This window comes from Paroedura picta, chromosome 7 (assembly GCF_049243985.1).
Source record: "Paroedura picta isolate Pp20150507F chromosome 7, Ppicta_v3.0, whole genome shotgun sequence".
Lineage (NCBI taxonomy): Eukaryota > Metazoa > Chordata > Lepidosauria > Squamata > Gekkonidae > Paroedura > Paroedura picta.
Window position 1 is genome coordinate 24854817 of NC_135375.1, and position 21431 is coordinate 24876247.

Below are 21431 nucleotides of genomic sequence, written 5' to 3' on the forward strand. Positions count from 1 at the left end.
TCTAGGACCCCAATATCTTGATCCTTCTCAGTCTGACCAAGTTCAGACCCTATTAGGCTGTACTTGAAGTTGGGATTTCCCCACCCCCCCCGTGTGCATCATTTTACACTTACCAGCACTAAACATCATTTACTACTTTGTCACCCGCTCACCCAATTTTGGGGAGATCCTCTTAGAGCTCTTCACAGCCAGCCTTGGCTTTCACCATCCTGGATAATTTAGCATAATTCAGTATAATGCTCTACCATTGAGCCAGACTTTCCACTAGCGGGAAGTAGTTATTCTGTAGTCAAGAACAGTCAACATTAGGTGCTTCCTTTTCCATCTGAGGAACAGGGGGAAGCTGCTAATGGAGCTTGAGGCCAAGCAGCATTATAACGCCAAACTACTAATTACAAATATATGGGTGATAGACCATGCAACAGCAGTGAACAGTTTAATCATTGTGAAAAAAGAAATTTTTATTCCAGTGGCATGTTTAAGACTGACCGGGTTTTATTCAAAGTACAAGCTTTCATGTGCATGCACACTTTCCAGTGCCACTGGAATCAAAGCCTTTTTTGCTGCTTCAGACCAAATGTTACCAGAAATGCACACACACACGTATATTTAGCAGTGGGGAATTGCTTGAAAGAGGTTTGGTAACATAGTGTTAAGGATTGTTTGTCAATGTTTACAAGGTGATTACACCCATTAGAACTCAAGGCAGATCATAGATAGTTATAGTAAAATAATAACTATATTGGAAGCAATAGGCAAAATATATATCTATCACACTAGGATTGCAGTTAGTATATTTAGTGGTCCTGTAGAGCAGAAGGGCAGAGAATGAACAACACGGCCAGGGCATAGGGATCCAAATCAGAAGTCCCACTTTGGTTTGGGGAAGCCACTGTTTAAATACATTTTTGGGAGAGGAGGTACGTGATGGGAACCAGGTAAACACAGGATGGAATTTTCCATAGGTACTAAGCTGGGCAATGGCCTTTTCAGGGGCAGGAGATGGATCTTGAAGGAGAAGGAGAATAGTTGGTTCTTATATGCCGCTTTTCCCTACCCAAAGGAGGCTCAAAGCAGCTTACAGTCACCTTCCCATTCCTCTTGATGAGCTTAAACAAAGGGAGCCATTATGTTGATGGGTCTAGCTATTGGGTTTTTGGGGGGAAATTTCCCCTAGCAGATGGGTGCAGGAATGAATCATAAGCATGAGACATCAGGAGATTACCTAGGAGCCCCTAGGCAAACACAGTTCTGACAGTCACTTGATCAGCAATACAAAAGTGTGGGTAGGGGGAAATCAGGAGAGCAAAATGTGTTCCAGGTTGCAGCTGTCATGTCAAACCTGTGGTTGAGAACAAGCTGGGGAGAAAATGGAGTCTGGCTCTTCTGGGTCTTGGCAGACTTTAACAGTGTCTGACTTTGGCATAAGGCCTAGACTATTGGGGAGTGCCACAGTATGCCAACCTGTAGGGCAGAATCCTGCCAAACATAACACAAAACAGCTACACAGCTGAATCTAGGAGCATGCAAGTTAAATTATGAATCATACCATCAATCTCAGAGGTCCCCACTAGTAAGCTGTCCATGGGTACCTGAATTGTTGAATAGTTATTTTTTGAGGTATATGTAACTGCTTGGCCTTAACCAGGGCCAGGGTCTTTTAGATTCTGTTCCCTACATGGTGGAATGAGCTCCTGGAAGAGCTGCAAGAGGAGGGGCTTGTAAAATGAAGCTCTGCCACCAGGTGTTCGGTTGGGGCCAATGAGTAAATGGAACATCAACGTAAAGGGCTTTCCTCCATAGAATTCCCACTCTGAGAGGGATAAGGCAGCAGAGCGGATATGAAGGGCAAAAACTGGCAGCTACAGTGAGTGAGAGTTATTTTAATGGATTTAAATGTAGTAACTTTGGTTTTAATGTTATTGTTATTGAAATGTAGTAAATGGCTTTGCTAAGAGAGTTGGTCACAGAAATCAAAGGAATAATTAAACCTCAATTCCTGACATTTTGTGATTGGCTCCACCTTCTGTGGTTTCAATGTTGTAGTTGTGTCCACCACCCTGTGTCAGAATTTCAAAGGTATCCCACAGACTCAAAAAGGTATGGGGTCTCTTCTTCTGTTGATGTATCACTTCTCCAAAAGATGTGCTGCCACATCTAGATTTCAAGGGTGATTGTGCTGTTCCCTGGGGACAGTGATGAAGTCCCTTCCATTCCCAACCAGAATGAGGGGAGAGGTCTGAGACCTGAAGGCGTGGGTCAGTGTAAGTAGCATCCTGAAAACCAAAGACCTGAGACTCATGCTCACTGTCTTCATCTCAATTAACCTAATAAAAGAAAGTCAGATGCAGAATTGATTGCTTCTGATTGCAAACATTTATTTACCACATCAGTACCCTATAATTAATTTCCTAATGGGTTTCTGCACATTAGTAGTCAGTAAATAGAGACATTTAACCAAAACAATAATTTAGAACAGAACAACGATAGTTGTTCTCGTTCAGAAACCTGAATGATAAAGTAATGCTTAATGTATCGATCTAATTGATATATTAAAGCAGCAAATTGCATTAAGACCACTTTTGTGGCCATTACACAAATCCCACCTATGTCCCTTTTGCAGCTAAAAATGCCTGTTTACTGAAAAGTTATTGCCTAATGCAAATTATTTCTTTTTAGAAGTACTAATGATAAGGTCACTTCTGTCATTCTAGCATAATTAAAACATGAGATTCTGCAATGCTCATCCATTTGGAATTACAATTATGTCGACAGCAAGTGAAATACTGTTTGTACCTTCTCTGTATTGATATATAAGGCAAAGCAATAACATTTCTGGAGTGGAAAAGATCTACAATACAGTCAGAATTAATAGCCCAATTAAAAAATTATGATGGCAAATTATTTGGTCCTTACTGCAGAACTTCAAAAAAAAATCAGGCACTTGAGGGGTGCCTTCTACCCAATCAGCAGCTGAGAGCAATGGAGAAAGGAGAGGGGAAAGTTGGTGCCAACAAACAGCATTTGGGTGGAGCCTGGCCTTTAACATTTTAAAGGCCCATCCTTTTTCATGGGCGAACGTGGCTTCAAGAGGGATCACTGGAAGTCTTCAAGCAAAGGTTGGATACACACTTTTCTTGGATGCTTTAGGATGCTTAGGGCTGATCCTGTGTTGAGCTAGATGGCCCCTTCCATAGACTAGACTAGATGGCCTGTATGGCCCCTTCCAACTCTATGATTCTATGATTTAAAGGGATTAGGCACCACAAATTAGCTGAGCTCGCTAACAGCGGATTGGGTTGACTTGTTGCTTGGAGACCATAGGAAATCATGACCAGTAGACCCAGCCTCCAGAAGGTAGATATAACTTACATGTGTTTCTATATTTTAAAACTATGAACTGGATCTCTTCTGAACGTCTTTGACTGGCATTAGCTCTGCTGACAGCCTGTGGAGAACATTCATTGCACATCTTCCTCCCAGTTACAGTTCTCACCACCAACACTACAGGCAACAGCTGACTCTGCCTCTCTCCAGCCTGTTCTCTTCTGCCCCAGCACCAGACCCCGGCTATGAACTCGCTTCTCACATTATCCTTCCGTCACCCAAAGACTTCCACAAGTACTCCCCCAGGCTCTTCCCCAAGTTTCTTTGTCTCTCATTCTCTCCTCTTACTCTCTCCCCCTCTTAGCTCCTCACTCATGTTCCGTCCCTCACAGGACCCACCCACATTCCCCTCTCCTCCCTCAGATGTTAGATGACAGGAACAATGTACCTAATTGAGGGAATTAGCACATTTAGGTAGGAACTTCCTGATATTTTCAAATAATGGCTGTCAGAGGCATCCTGCTCCTTTGCTCACACTTCCCCTCAGGTAGACAGTTAGGATCAACTCTCTCCTCTTCTTAAGAAACTTGTTTCTCTTTGCGATAAAACTATTTTATTTTAATCAGCTTGGTGTTACTTGACTGCACTTTACACACACATAGAATGAACTGCATTGTTGACTGGAATGGATTACGGATTAATATCACATATGTACGGTGGCTTCTTTTTCTAGGATGCTTAGGGCTGATCCTGCGTAGAGCAGGGAGTTGGTCTAGATAGCCTGTATGGCCCCTTCCAACTCTATGATTCTATGATTCTTTCCTTTCTCTAATCACTTGTTTGTCAATGAAATACCTCTTGTTCATCACCAAGCTGATTAAAAGAATAAAATAGTTGTATTATGAAGAGAAACAACTTTGTAAAGAAGAGGAGAGAGTTGACCCTAACTGTTTAACTGTCTTTGGGGAAACTGTGGCCAAGCTAGCCTGTGTGTTCATATCCCTAGGTCCTGAAGAACCAAGTCAGGGTGGGCACATATGCGGATACTCATTGTCATTCCAAGATGAAAGTTCTTTGGAGGAAAGTTGGGAAAAAATCATGAGAAAGCTGTAGGGAGGGACTGAGGTAATTAGACAGTAATTTTCTATTCGCCCACATTCACCCACATTCTTTGCAGTTCCACCTTCCTCTAATGTTATTGTTGTTGTTGTTACTATGTTAATATTGTTGTTACTACCTTACTGTTACCAGAATGATGTTACCTGTACCATTTTGTTGTTTCATGTGAACCGCTCTGAGCCTTCGGGAACGGCAGTGTAGAAATACAATAAATAAATAAATAAATTCCATGGCATCTATCAGAGGGCATGACTTCCAAATAAATTCCTAGAGGCCTGGTGTAAAAAAACACGATTCATTGCAGAGAAGCAGCAAAGCGAAAGAAACCCTTATATAGCCAACCTGTAAATGCTCAGAATGTTCATTGTTTCTGTTGGACATAGTATTTCTTCCACATATTTCAGATGAAACCTCGGATTAGGCTCCCCTAACAACAAAGTCAAAGTTAATTAGTCCTAACTAACAGCCAAGTTGTAAACGACGAGAGGTCAGCTCCACCCTCAGGAAAATGAACATTAGTGAGACGTTTTAAAGCACTGTCTGTTTTTATAGGCAGTGCAGGGAAAGGCTAAGCCAATAAAATGTGATCTTTCCATTCTGTATTTTAATAGTAGCCTCTAAAGGACAGAGCGCGTCCCCCGGCTTTGATGACAAAACCTTGCACCAAGTTAATAATGATATGTGAGTAAAGAAAATTACTGTCATTTCACTTTGATCCTGACCACCAAAATGTAACAAGCAAACAGCAATCAAGCCCCTGTCAATCACCGGCTCCTTTCGGGAGGTCATGTCCTAGTGAGGGCCGCAGGGAAGTCTCCGGAGGCCACTTTGAGGCTTCCTCAGTTTACCTAAACTGATAAATCATAAATATCGCCAACGATCCCGTTGGCAATGGGGAGGTGGGCGGGCGCGTTGCCTGGGAAATAAATAAATAAAGCCAGAGATGTTGTTTAGGAATGGGAGGCATGAGCAGCTGTTGCTGATTATGACTTCATTTTCTCTTCAGCCTTCTTGGGTTGCAGGCCATCCCTGAGTGCGGGAGCATGGAGGTTTATGGCTTCAAAATAGCCTTGTCAGTTGGTGAAGTCTAACAGAGCAAAAAGGGGCTCGATAAATGATATAAAAGGGAAGAAAGGGAGAGGGGGGGGCGCTCTTTGGAAGCTTCTCTGTGTATCTAGGTAGTTCGTGGATGTTCATGTCCATTGCAAGGAGAATGTTCATGAAGGGGGGGGGGGGAGAGATTTAAGCTGGAGGAGATCAGGATGGACTTTGGCAGGTCTTGTAATCTGCTAATGTCCCAGGCTGAAGGGTTTTCTTAGACTCTCTTTATTCTTGGAGAAAAGGAAACTGAGGATGCAAATGGCTGTAAACACAATTAAAGAGATACGTAAAACAGGCAATTGATGAAGAAATGCACCACCGATTTCCACTCATCTAAGGGAAATGCGGATTTAAAACTCAAATCAAAAAACAAACAGACAAACCACTAGAAAATTTTCCAGCCCTGTCCAGTAATTTCTTATGGCTATCAGACTCAGATGTGCAATTCTGGGGCTCTCTTGCCCACAAGAATTTCTCTGTGCCAGAGAGCACATGTGCATTCCTTTGCACACATAGAATTCTGCCCGCTATGAAAAACAGAATACAAATACAATTTTGGGAGGGGGCCTTTTCACACCCTTCCTTTGAGACTACAGACATGTGTCTATATAATTTGGTGGAATATCATAGATCTTTTATAAATCATTGATCTTCAACAGGTTAAACTCAATTCCAACTAGGTCATGAGAAAGAAAAGATGACATAAGAAGTCAAACAGATGGTGAAAGAGAAGCAGCAGGAGAAAGTGTGCAGAACTAATATTACTTAGCATTTATAAAATGCTGTCAATATTCAGAGCACATCATATATATTGTGGTTAAGACAAGATCCAAACAATTGTTTAAATGGGTCACTGTTTAACCACTACATTGTGCCAGCTCATAAGGTAGGGGAGAATGCATGGGAAAGTTAGATTCAAGATTAAAATGAATCTAGGTTCTGTTCTGAAGGATGGATTCCCCAGACATTTCTGAGATCTAAAGAAAGGAAAGGCAGTGGTTATCTGAGAGAGAGAAAAAAAACTGCTTATGAAAAATTGATTGATATAAAAATATTTGCTAGAGAAAATCTACAAATTGCTATTGTAATATGACTCCAGAAAAAGAGCAACTAAAAGACTGGATGATAAAATGGGCTCTAAGGTTTGGAGAGGGCATAAGCTTAGATAAGTGGATTGTGGGCTAATGAGTTGAAATTTCCTTAATGTCAGATGTTAAAACTGGTATAAACTATTTTAGCTGGTATATTGCAATGAGTTGCAATGATAACTGTTGGAAATGTTGAAATGTAAATGCATTGTTTTATCATACATGGTGGACCTGTCAGAAAAGTAGGAAATGTTATGATCCATGATGAGATACAAAAGATATTGAAATTTAAATTTGTGTTGTATCCAAAATGTGATAGCAAATGTTGTAGCAAGTACTTGTAAAATGAACTTGTCAAATATATGGTAACAGCAGTTAGGGTTCTTTATGCATTGAAATGGAAAACAGAATCATTGCCAGATATTACAGATTGGTTAAATAAATTGATGGAATATGGGATAATGGAAGCACATATTTCACAGCCAGCAAATTACATTGGAATTTAGAAGCACATGGAGGGCAATATTAGACTATAATACTGAACAGTTGAATTTAAGCTTAAAAGGAAAAAAAGCAATCTTCAGATTCTATATGTTAACTATGGGGTTAACACAGTTCCTGGTCTGTAACATTTAGATTAGTGATCCCCAACCTGTGGGCTGGGGACCACATGTGGTCCATCGACTAATTGGAGGTGGGCCGCGAAAGACGCCTTCTCCCCCCTCCGGCCCTTTACTTCACCCCCCCCGGCCCTTTACAACACACTTCGGGTGTCATTGTCTCCCATCACTCCCAGAAGGGAATATCTCGTTGCAGAGAAACAAGCTCAGGGTTCCCATTGATTTGTCATTGTCATGAGTTAAAATTTCCATGAAAATAAAATGTTCATTGTTGTGGCGTGTCTGTATCTTATTTTGAAGGGATGTTTAAACATTACCATAGTGATCAGAGAGCGTTAGGGCAGTGGTTGAGAGTAGAGGAGTAAACTACCCCCCCCGGGCCTCAGTAAAATTGTTAAGCGTTGAGTGGTCCCCGGTGATAAAAAGGTTGGGGACCACTGATTTAGATGATGTAAAAGAACAGGATTTGTATGGTTAGATGTAAACTCTATGAATATTTTGCTTTTCTTCTAAATAGTGGTTGAAGTACATAACTGTAAGCATTGAAACATTTCTTAAAAATTAAACCATTTGCTTTTTACATCTCAACCCTATTACAGTGAGCTTTGCTTAATACCATTTTTAATTGCATGTTATGCAATTAAATTGCATCTGAATAGCATGTTATGAAACGTGATAACCATAAACAATTATATGTCAGGTATTGAATAATTGTGCCCATCGATGTGTGTGTGCACACATTATATCTGCATGCAATTATATATGTACCCAGACACACATATGAGCAATGTAGTATAGACTGTTGCTAACAGGATAAGAAAAAGTCTTACTAATTTCCTGCTAGAAAAGGCAGAAGCAACAGGGTCCCATTCCCTGGTGTTCAAAGTAATTGTAAGAGTGATGGGACTCATACTGTCCTCCATGTGAAATTTATCTTTCATCCAATCAGCAGTAACAACTAATGTACTGGAAAGGGTATTATATCCCATCTACTTCCCAATAAAGCCAGTGGTGTCCAATCAGGCACCTATTGTTAGCGGAGAACCTGAAATTGATACAATCATCACATTGATCCATAGTTGTGGATGTCAGTCCATGGCTTCACTATCCTTCTCATTCTCTTCCTCCTCTTCTTCCTTCCAAAATGGAACCATCATAAAGAAGTCGACATCTCTTTTCACTTATAAAATATACTGGACAAGAGCCCCCAAAATGTGAGATTATTTTTGTTATATTTTTCTGACCATTCCTTATTCACCTGCTCATAAATGCACACCTATTTGCATTTGTGCATGTGCTGTACTATTTACACATGCCATACCCAACACACAAATATACCCCATGTATGCATATTTCCAACAGAAACACTAGCTGTACATGAATCTGGATCCATTCATTGTTGCATATTATGATATAATTTTTCACCTCTGTGTGTGTGTGTGTGTGTGCGTGTGTGTGCCCAGGAAAACCCAGAGGGTAAACTATTAAACTATTACAATAGTGCAATATCTAATGACTGTTCTGGAGCCTACCTCAGTGTGGTCGTTGAGTATTTCTGTAATTGTATAGTCTCCTCTCTTCTTTGCCACTTCTCAGCAATCCCATCAATAACCCCATCAGTCTCTAAGTCATGTGCACTGGTGTCACTTAAAAAGGGAAGTTAGAATGTTCATAAAAAATAATTTAACAGCTCAGAAACTGAGCATATAGCTAAGTAGGGCTCATTTCAGGCAACTGAAACTAGGTCTATTCTGCACACAATAGATAATGCACTTTCAATGCACTTTAGAAGTAGATTTTCCTGTTCTGCACAGGAAAATCCATCTGTCAAAACACACTGAAAGTCCATTATCCTATGTGTGCAGAATGGGCCCATAGCAGTAGCAAGTCAGGTTTCTGTGATTATAACCTGGTTCTCAACAGGTGGTTCTTGACCCATTACTGGGTTATGAGGGTGATTTTACCTGAATATGGGTCTATATGGGTATAAGGTAGAGATAATCTAGAGAAGAGAGGAGCCAAACCTAAGTAGCAAAACACTTTGGGCTGCCCTTGTCTGAACCATAGGCCTGGTGAAAGATTGCTATCTTGCTGGCCCTGCAGAACTTTGACAGCTTCATCAGGGCAATTAATTCCCTCAGGTTGGAGACCAGGCATACCTACAAACAACATACACCATATATCACCTCATGGCCAGGGAGATGCTACACTGTTTTGGTCAGACTTAGTATAGGAGTCATGCCCTGGTATCCTCTGCTGTATTAGAAGAGAAGCACTCCTCTGATCAAAGAAAACACTTCACAAAGTACTCAATTTTCTGAATCTGTCTGTGGTGATGGCTTTAAAAGGAGGATTAGAAAATTCATGGACGAGAGGTCTATCAAAGCCATCATGACTGAAGGGAACACCCAAATTTCAGAGACAGTATGATTCTGGACAGCAGTTACTGGCAGGAGTGGAGATGGGCTGTTTCTCTTCAGGACCTCCTTATGGGCATCCTAGAATCTTCTTAAGGAAAGAGGATGTTGGACAAGGTGGACCACAACTCTGATCTAGCAAAGTTCTTCTTCTGTTCTTGGCTATTATGGTGTTGCAGAGCAACACATTGCTTTGGGCATGGGGCGTTAATGAACAGCAGCAGAGGCATGTGCAGTTTGTTAAGGTTTCCATTAAAGAAAAGCAGGAATGTGTTCCCATTTTGCCCTTTGCCTCTTTGTTGAATTGTGCTCCGCTTATATAAGGGAAAGGTGGAGGGAGGCTGTGTTAACATAAAGACAGGCTGGTGAATCACATACAGAGAATTCTTTATGGAGCTTGTTTCCATATGAAAGTAGCAACATAAATGGCTTGCCACACCATTTTTTTTAAATGAATTGCGTCCTAAGTGCTTATGATTGTCCCTGGTATTCAGTTTTCAGTCATTAAGTAGCTTTGAAACAACAGGAGGAGAGAAAGGAAACATTTTGTACCTGCGGCACTCACTTGGACAACACAGTTTTAGCAAAAGTCTTTCCCCTTTTGGATCTAAATTATACAGGGGACACAATGATGTGTGAATTGATGCAAAGGCAAATAATATATTTCAGAGCCATTAATAGTCAATGCCTCCCTCCAGTTACAGGTGTGTGGGGGGAGAATGGCATTGATTTTCCTATCTAAATCAAATTCTCTTTCCTACTTTTGCCAAGCAGACTGCGGTTTTGATGGAATCAGACTGTGGGGGGAAAAAGAGTTGATTCTCTTCAGATCTCAAGATAAATAAGCCATGTTTCATCTTCTTACAGCAAATAATAACCCCTTTGGAGAGAGAAACTGGTTCTGCACCCTGCCTATGTATTCAAGGCAAAATGGTCATTGTGCACAAAAGCTTCTTTTAGTATATATTACAGGAACACCCCATTGAGAGGAAAAGAGGCTGATGCCATCATTATCTTGGTCTTAACTGAATTTTTTCCATAACTTTGTCCCTGAACTGAAAGAGGAAGACAAACATGGGGATTTTAAGGAAAGTTTTTATTCACCGATGTGATGCTAAGGTGAAACTAAGAAAACTTTTAATTTTAATTTTGACTGTTCTTATTCACCTGTGCCATTAAGCAGATGTGAAACTAAGTATACAAGCAATCCAAAAATAGAAAGAGATGTAACTGCTTCATACATCTTGGACATTTTGGAGACGGATGTTCCATAGGATCCAGTAGCAATGTTGATTGAGTATATTAGAGGTACAATAGATGGAATGGAGCTAATGATGAGATTATTCTTTACATATTGGCAGCAGTGAAAATTCCAATTCCTGAATTTTTGAAAAACTGGATAGTTTCTGGGTTCGGTCTATGATTATCTAATATTCGGGAGTTTCTAAAACGATTTAGAGATATGTAAGCTTAACATATTATCTTTACATGTGTAATATTATTAAAAATAGCATAATAAAATGTATTCTTAATTCTTAAAAACTGGATAAGCTGTTTTTGCTGACTTGTTCTATTGTTTCATTTGTTTTTGTTTTATTTTCTTGGATATGAGCTGCTTTGAGATAAATGAATAAATAAAATGTATGGATAAACCAAATGGATGCAAATTACAATTAAGGAATGAATTGTTGTTCATTAGGATGGGAGATCAGAGTAAGGGCGTTTGATTCTCCAGGCACCTGGTTGACCTTGGGCCAGTCACATTTCTCTCAGAGTTCTCTCAGTCCTACCTACCTCACACGATATCTGTTGTGGGGAGAGGAAGGGTAGGTGAAGCCACTGAGACTCCTTGTAAAAAGTATGGTACAACCCCCCCCCCAGCTTTTCTTCTTCTTCAATCTGATTTAAAGGAACCACACAAAAGAGCCTCAACTAAGCCACTAATTCTTAGCATTTTTTCAGTGTTTTTCAGTTTGGGTCTATTGGACCCTCCAAAATCCAGTTATGAGTATTGAGATCAGTTTTTTGTTTTGTTTTTGGGTGGGGGGGATTCAGAGTTTTTTCCAGGTCCATTGGTGGACCACATCAAACAGAAAAAGACCAAGAAAAAATTGTATCTGGCAGTCTTCAAGCAGGGGCTGACCAGATACTTATCCTGGATGCTTTAGGCTGATTTTGCATTGAGCAGGAGGTTGGACTAGATAGCCTATGTGGCCTTGGTATACTCTGGGAAAATGAACCCCTCAGGGTGTCTGACAGTGAGATGTCATAGTTGTCCAGCACACAGTCAGTTTTGTGCAATGAACGGGAATAGGAGGTGAGGAGAAGGGAGGAAAGGGAGCAGTATTTCATCAAATGAACAATATTTCTGAAATAGAAATTAATACAAAATGGAAACAGAATATTGTTCATTCCTTCTAAAATGTGTGATATATCTTCAGGGGCTTGATAAAGTCATTTGTTGTACTGGGTGTGTATGTCTGGACAAGCAAAGGATGCCGTTAGAGGATGAAAGTAGTGATGGGCATAAGCTGGGGCACAAACCAAGCCCTATTCATGGTCTGTGATGTCAAGTTCATGGCACTCAGCACAAATGTTCTGTGAACTTTGATGTTGTTTGTGCCAGTTGCAAGTGGGTACATTTGCAGTCTATGCTCAGTCATAATCTTTACAAAACTTCTAAGCAACTGCATGGAGGGCATGTAGAGGAGCAACTGAGGGATTTTCCTAATGATTTTGATTATTCTAGCTTGCACAGGATTTGTTCTATACACTCCTAAATCTTGGTCAAGAGTGTATAGAACAGATCATGTGCAAGTTAGAGACCATAAACATGCTGAAAATCTCCATCTGGCTCAGCTTTACATGTCCTCCAAGTTTGAAGAGCATTGGACTTACAAAGTCTGAGTTAGAGCATCTCAAAGAAAGTGCCCCCAGAAAAGTGCTTTATGGGGCAATGACAGGTGGTCATTTCCCTAGAAAGCAGTTTTCTGGGGGCACTTTCTTTGCAGGGCCATAACATGGACCCCATAAATTTAATTCTCATCAAACTTGGAGGGCAGGTAGAGGAGAGTCAAACAGAGATCTCTTGGGAGTTGGTGTCTCTAGCATGCCAGGGGACATTCTACTGGGTCATGAATTGAACCAGCTTATAAGGCAGCTAAAAATTCATGATGGTTCATGGTTTGCAATTGGGGCACATCACGAACCACAAACTGAAGATTTTTTGTTTGTTCGTGCCCATCTCTAGATAGAATCAAAACTAGTTCCAATTTTTATAGTATTCTGTCCCTGCAAGTACTTTGAGACATTACAGGACTCTCATTTCAGGAAAGGAAGGCGATTGTAAGCCACTTTGAAACTCCTCCAGGTAGTGAAAAGCTGAGAATAAAAACCAACTGTTCTTTTTCTTCTTCTTCTGGGTGTGCAGGTGGCTTAAGAATCTAGATGTTGTGCTGTGCTGGAATGTCCAAAGGGCCCACTCAGGCAAGGAAGAATTGCAGGCCAGATGGGTTACTGATGCTTACGAATCATTCCTATGCAAGGTTCCATGTCAGTGTTGATATCAATGCAAAACCCAGCAGCACAATTCATCTGGCACTCTGGCAATGCTAACCTGTCATGGTCAAAAAACAATGACATGTCCTTTTTGTTTGTCTTCCCCATCTCCCAAGTTGCAAAACTTTAGATATTCTTTTATTTTTTAATTGTGACTTTAAAAAAAATTGTTGCATGGCAATAAAGGTATGATTATTCATTCATTGACTGTGACCTTAATTTCATCATCTTTGGTGTTCAGTGGTGTTTGCCCATATGTTAAACTTAAAAAAGAGTTGTAAAAAAACTGCACTATAATGTTGATATATGCCTTCTTATTCCTCAACACTTCATTTTATTTTTTTTTAGCCTGGCCTGAGAAAATGTAGTCCTTGCCTGTTGGCTTTTGTTTCTGGAAATCCCTTATCATGTTTGTCAACAGCACATTAGGTGCCCCAAAGAAAACAATTAGCCATTTTTATTCCTTCACCGTGGATCACACCATTCAGTTTTTGCTCTACAATGCCAAGCCTGACTTCCTTTCTGAGCTGGGTGCTTAACAAAAACAAAAAAAAGAGAGAGACTTACTGTGTGTCAGATTTAAAAAATGGATAACCTGAGAAGCAGATAAAAAGTGCATTCTTTTTCAGAAAAATCAGCAATTTCTCAATCTAATGAAACCAATGTCTTGGATCCAGCTATGCACAAGCAGAAACAGAAATGAACTTAGTGTAGTTCTGCTTGGGCAGCACCTTTGCATGTCCACAACTTTTTTATTTTATTTTTTATCTACTCACAGGGACTCCAGGCAGATTACAGATTGTGAGTCAGTACAGTCAATTGAATGAGTCATGAAATATCAATGCATTAGGATATTAGAAGTTTGGAACCACTAGAAGAAACTAAAGTATAGCATAAGTGTTAATATTACTCATTAAGCTGTACAGAAATTACATCAAGGATTTTACTTACAGTAAGCCATACACAGCAGAATAGACCACAAGTCCAAATCATTTTACCCAAGCAAGTTTGTGAAACATTTTGTACAAGGAAACCTGCTTTGGTTGAAGAACATCTTGACTAGCTGAAATGCAAGTGAGGACACAATAACTTTGATTTCACCCAAGCAGGTACTCTTAATCATGCATTTGTGCAAGAGCTCTTGTCAAGTAGAAATTCTGTACTGGATCCAACCTGATACCTTTGTAGAAGGCTGCTGCTTGAGATCAAGAGAGGGCACAGAGCTAATATGCCAGTTCTGCATTGTGCCTTCCTGACCCCTTTGGAGCCAGTTGCAACCTAGAATCAGGAAGGGAGGGTGCAGAGCTGACATGTCACCTCTGTGCCTGCCTCCCCCAACCCCCTTACAACCAGCTGCAGCTTGGGATCTGAAAGGGGGAATGCAAGCTGACTTGTCAGCCCCATGTCCTGCCTCCCCAATCTCAATCTTGTGTACTTCCCTTTCCCCAACAGCCCAATCTGTGCAAGAAGAGCTGGCTGGAGACCTCCAGAGCAGCCAAACAGGTGATCCCCAGAGAGGCTTCTTTCTGTGGCAGAATCAGCTGACTGGTGGCTTATTTGGCCAAATCAGTTCAAGTTTTCCAAATCAACCCAACTTGAATTGATATATTAAGTCAGTGATTCAGTTGATTTGAGTTTCACTGAATCAGGAAATCTCAGATCAAAAAGTACCGAATAATTTCCCAGTGTACATCTCTAGTCCTTAACAGAAACTAAATGCTAACATAATCCTGCAGTGATGTCAATGCCAAAAACAAAATGATGCTTGCCAAATTTCTGCATCATGAGTTGCAATTCAAGATAGAGAAGCTGGGCCAGTAAAGACGAGAATGACAGCTCCAGCTAGAAGTTGAGACACTATTCAGAAACACTGGCTATAATACTGTCTACATATTTACAGGTATGTCAGATTAGCCCGTGACCTGAATAGCCCAGGTTAGCCCGATCTTATCAGATCTCAGAAGCTAAGCAGGGTTGTTCACTAGTATTTGGATGGGAGATCTCCAAGGAATACCAGGTTTGTGACACAGAGGCCGGTGACGGCAAACTACAACTGAATATGCCTTGCCTCAAAAACCCAATAGGGCCACCATACATCAGCTTTGACTTGATGGTACGAACACAGATGGGATCAGCTCATAGCAGAAAAGTCAAATATATGGTTTCCCCAGAGAGATCTAGCAAGTCAGATCACTGCAAGCAAATAGTTGCCCCACGAGTCTGCTTGCATAGACAGAATTCACTTTGGATTAATTATATATAGAGGATAAAATAATGAGATTCAAAGAGAGTTGCAGAGAGTAGCTATGTAGGTCTGCGAAAGATTAGATTAGCATCTAGTAGCACTTTAAAACTAAAGTAATTTGAGGGGGAGAGGTATGAGCTTTTGAGAATCAAAGCTCTCTTGATCACATCACAGTCAGAAAGAGAGGGGTGAAAGAGAGCTAGTTAAGTCAGACACTATCAATCATTCTAAAAACTGACAACTGAAATCAGGTACTCAAATACAGATGTTGCAGCATTTCATACAAGCCCTCTGGAATCATTGGGATCTAATTAAGTAATAGTGTTTCTGGTGTACAAGAAAATTCATAACCCAAACCCAACCGCACTTACACGTGACAACATTTTCAAACAATTCCATCACCTAAAAAAAGAACATTTTCCCTCCTTTGCATGGACAGAAATTTAAAACTATCTATGAGGTAGCAGAAGAGGTCAGAGAGCTCTGTATCTCAGAAACAGAGCACATGCAGAATATCAAAGACTCAATTCCCAGAATTTCTAGGAACTGGTGAAGTAGTATTATGTAAGATATCTGTGAAGGTACATGGAGGGCTACCCCAGGTTAGACAAGACAAAACTGGCCCAATAGTCTGAAACTGAATAAAGCAGCTTCATATGGACTATTGGGAACATAAGGATTTTAGACATTTCATGCAAATATGCGGCACAAAAGTGGAACACAAATCCCAGAGTGTAAGAAATGGTATTATAAAAAAGGATGGAAATTTTACTCAAGCAGGCACAGCTTTTTTTTTTTTTTTGCCAAAACAATTTTATTTATAATTTCAGTACAGATAAAAAAGGAAAAGGAAAGAGAGAGAAGAAACAGTAGAAAGGGAGAAAACAAGAAAATAAAAGCACAAAGAACAAACATATCAGTTCATAAATATTGAGTTTCCAGCTGTGATCCATACCTTCGACCACAGTTTATTAATCCAAATTTAACTGTATGACTAGATGATTTACAGCAATTATTGTTCTTAATCTTAATCTCTTAATCTCTAAAACCACAAGTCATCGGGCCAATTTTATCTGTATATTGTAAGAAGTCTATTAAAAGGTAAAAGGTAAAGGTATCCCCTGTGCAAGCACTGAGTCATGTCTGACCCTTGGGGTGACGCCCTCCAGCGTTTTCATGGCAGACTCAATACAAGGTGGTTTGCCAGTGCCTTCCCCAGTCATGACCGTTTACCCCCCAGCAAGCTGGGTACTCAAGTCTATTAGAGTACCCAATTAGTAATAAAAGAAGTTGTTCATTTTTTCCCACTCAGTTAAGTAAGTTTAGCCATCTCTGAAAGTTCTCATTTTCATCAGCCAGTCTTTTAAAGTAGGAATACTTGGTGTAGTAGTTAGGAGCGCCGATTTCTAATCTGGTGAGCCGGGTTTGATTCCCTGCTCCTCCTCCGCATGCAGCCAGCTGGGTGACCTTGGGCTTGCCACAGCACTGATGACGTTGTTCTGACCGAGCAGTGATATCGGGGCTCTCTCAGCCTCACCCACCTCACAGGGTGTCTGTTGTGGGGAGAGGAAAGGGAAGGCGATTGTATTCAGATTATTTGGTTAGTCAGAATAGACATGTGAATTGACCCTAATTTACTACACAGCACCCAATGGATATATCCCTTTCTAAATTATTTGGGTTCATCGCAGTCCTGTTATAAGTAGGGTTGTGCAGGGTGGGGTAATTCGATTTGGCCTTTTTAAAAGTAGTGACGGTCCGATTCAGACCGTTTTTGATTCAGAAACGTCCGAATTGGCCCCGATTCGGCCGTTTCCGAACCCAAACCGAACATCCCTAGTTACAAGCCGTTCTCACAGAGCAGTCTCTCTCAGAGCTCTCTCAGCCTCACCTACCTCACAGGGTATCGCTTGTAAGAGGAGGGGAAGCTGCTTTGAGACTCCTTCAGCCAGTGAAAAGTGGGTTATAAAAAAACAACTCTTCTTCTTTCATCTCATATATAGGACTGCTTGTCATACAAAAGGTCCTAGGTTCAATCCCCAGCGTCTCCAGTTTTAAGGATGAAATACAACAAAATTTGAGTTCAGTGGCACCTTTAAGGCCAACAAAAGTGTGGACTTTCATGTGCATGAACACTTCCTCAGACAATGAAACAAAAATTGTAAAAGTACAGCTATAAGGAGAGTGTAAATTAGTAGTAATGTGATGAAAGGCCTCTATTTGAGACCCAGGAGAGCCACAACCAGTCTGAATAGACAATTCTGACTTTGATGGACCAATATTTGGATTCAGTATAAGGCAGCTGCATGTATTCACCTACCTGTGTCTCTCATTCCCACGGTGTGACCCACTTCTCCCAGGACTCAGCAGCCCGGAACCATATGAACCAGTTGCCTAAGATACCATGAGGCTATAACCTCTAGTGATTCAACAACTGATTACTGATGTTGGCAATTTCCTACATGCAATAATGATCATTAGGAGGCTATAAATTTGTCATTGAAATTATTTTTCTAGTTTTCTGTGAAACATAAATGCCATAATATGCAACAACCTTCTGCCATGAATAATGAAAAAAATGCTGCATGTTGCCAGTTATAATTAAACGGCGATATTAACAAAAATGTTATAATAACTGAAGTGGATCATATGCATTGGCAGTGCTCCCATTGAAGTAGTTGATTATCAACTCTGATTGTACTTTGTTCTTCTAATTACATATTAAATGCATCTCTCTGAAAGCATGTGTAATGGACGGCGCTTTTTAAAAGCTTAAAAGTGCTGCACAATAAGCTGAATACTATGAAGGGTTAATTTTTCACAGAACCTTGAGTGACAGGTTGTTCCAAGAAATCTAATTGGTTAGCATTAGGTGAACAGAGAAGGACTTAAGAACTGCATGCTGAGGAGATCACCAAGATTTCTGCCTTGACCGAGTTGTGTATGATTTCAGCCATAGCTGAGAAACTGATTTCACCAGGTCTTTTCCTTCTGTGCTAAATAAAATATTTTGTTATTTTTGAATTTCTATATGCCTAAAGTGCCATTAAAGTTACTTCAGTGAAAGCTCCTGATCCTTCCTTCAGGATCCTGAGCTGAGCCACCAGCCAAAATATCATACTGTGACAGGGTGAGACAGCAGAGTTCCTCAGCAAAGAAGAAAACATATTACCAAGATGGCTCAGTCAATAAAAGGAAAGAGAAGTGGAGGGAAAATCTTGTCTCTGAGGGAGAGAAATGGAAGGGGTCTTTCATAGCATGCTGTAATTGTTTCTTTCCCTGTAGATAATTTTCATTTGAGACACTCATTATTAAAATGTCAATTAACCTTGATTTTTTCATCCCCTATGATAAGTTAAACTAAGCACCAAGTAACTTTGATATAGATGCAGGAAGGTAAACCTTTTAATGAGACAAATTGCTAAGGGAGCTCTAGTTTAATTAGTTCAGTCATTTGCTGTCACTTCTAATTATATAACTAAAGTCTCTACCCTTGGGAAATATCATAGTGAGTGTGAACTGCTCTTTCATGCTAATTAGCTTAATATTCAATGACCTCATTTGTGTACACTTGTTACTCCGTTTATTTATTTTTTATGCTGTTCATTTTGATTCTTACTCTTTCACGTAGCCAGTAATTATATGCATGATTCATCAACATAACAAGCACAGCCTGAGTATTTGCAGTACCCATTTATGATATGCATAATGTGATCCATGATGGCAGGAGGTATGACTTTCCACAGTCTTGATTCCTAGAGGTGGCACCTTAGGAAGCTTTGGGAAAACTAGACATCACAGCAACCACAGTTGTTCTCTGCATGTCACACAGGTATTGAAAACATGCTTTCTGGACATTTTCAGAATTGAAAAGGAAATGGAGAGACCACGTTTAACATTGTCATTCAAATTGGAATAGAATAAGGGCATTCCAGAAGAGGCCAAGCCTTGGCCACCATCTGGCTATCTGATTGTTTATGCCTTTTAGTGATTAATGACTAAGTCATATTTTATTGACAAAACCTGACACTGAACTACAGGACCTGTTCTTATGCTTCTGTGGTCTGATGTTCAGCTCTTATTTACAGTTAAGTTTTTTATTCTCCAGTCAACCCTGTAAAATCCCCCTATATCTCTAGAAGTCCCACCTAACACAGGTGTGACTTTGTGTCATCTTCCATTGCTTCCCCAGGTTAGCGTAAGATCCATGGTCATGGTATCTTCTGACCTTCTGATTAGGAATTCTAGCTTCTGAGGTTTTATTTTTGCCCACTCCTTCTCTTGTTCCTGTACTTCTATCTGGTGCATCTACCACCTCTCCTCTGGCCAGCCTTTCTCTCCCTTGTGAGTTGATGGCATCCACTCCACCTGCCGGTGGTGTTATACCACCTCCAGCCCACTTGTGCTTGTATCCAGCCAGGCAGGTCATAGTACCCCACCATCTTTTCCATTTCTCTTTTGTATTTATGTGAAGCGTTGGTCTTAAATTATGCTGTCTTTGTACATTGGTTTTAAGAGAAGAATATAATTTGTATGCTTTTTTGTTAGCCACTTTGGTGGCCCAATAAGGGCAGAAAGTTGGGTAAAATTCTTGCTAAATCAATAAAGAAACAAATATAAATGGGGCCAATTTGGTTGGGGCCAATGAACATTGAGAGAACTATGGTCAAACATCCACTGGGTTCCCTCTACATGGATTGCCCCTCCTCCCGAAACTGAGATGATATCTAAATGCTCTGGAACAAAGTAATTGGCAAAACAGCTGATACAATTGATTTTTAAAGATAAGATATTGTTATATTTTAACATGTATGTTTTTTTTAATGTTAGAAGCCTCCCTGAGTTGGCATGCTAGGAGGGGTGGGGTATAAATTGAAAGATACATAGAATGAAAAGTTGTTATTGTTTCCTGCTTTTTTCTACCTTAAAATGTCTCAAAGCAGCTTACAATTGCCTCCCTACCTCTACCCACAACATGGAGGCTTAGGTCACTAAGGTAGCCCAAACAGCGTTTTTCATCAGTGCCAAGCATGGTTACTAGTGCCCTACTTGTCCTTCAAACATCTGGCCACAGTGGTCCATGCAATGGTCACTTCCAGGTTAGACTTCTGTAACTCGCTTTACATGGGCCTACCCTTAGCTTTGATCCAGAAATTACAGCTGGTGCAAAATGCGGCTGTTAGGGTCTTCACTGGTACATCTTGGAGGACCCACATTCAACAGCTGTTGCATCATCTCCAATGATTACCAGTCTGTTTCCGGATCAAATTTAAGGTATTGGTTTTGACCTTCAAGGCTATACGTGGCTTGGGCCTGACATATCTGCGGGGTTTCTCAGCCAGGGTTTTGTGATGGTCCTGGAAGGATTTTCCAAATGAGTGGGAGGTAATTATTTTTTTCATATCATTTTAAAATGTGTGATATGACCATACATGGCCATGTCAACCTGCCTCTGTTCTCCAAATGGCCAATGATTGGCAAGGAGGGGGAGGGAAGGGGAGTAGCCTGAGGTGGATGTGTCCACAGCTACGCTTCCCAACCATAGGTTGCACAATCGCACCCCTTCTGAGGTTTCTCAAAGCCTGAAGAATGTTTCAGGGGTTTCTCAATGGTAAAAGCCTGCTCTCTAAGCATCCATTTTATCCTGAGGAATTGATGTCTGAAATCATAGAATCATAGAATCATAGAGTTGGAAGGGGCCATACAGGCCATCTAGTCCAACCCCCTGCTCAACGCAGGATCAGCCCTAACCATCCTAAAGCATCCAAGAAACGTGTGTATCCAGCCTTTGCTTGAAGACTGCCAGTGAGGGGGAGCTCACCACCTCCTTAGGCAGCCTATTCCACTGCTGAACTACTCTGACTGAAAATTTTTTTCCTGATTTTTTCCTGAAATCTGGAGATGAGCTGTAATCCCAGGGGATCCTAGGGCTTCACTTGGAAACTGACAGCCTACT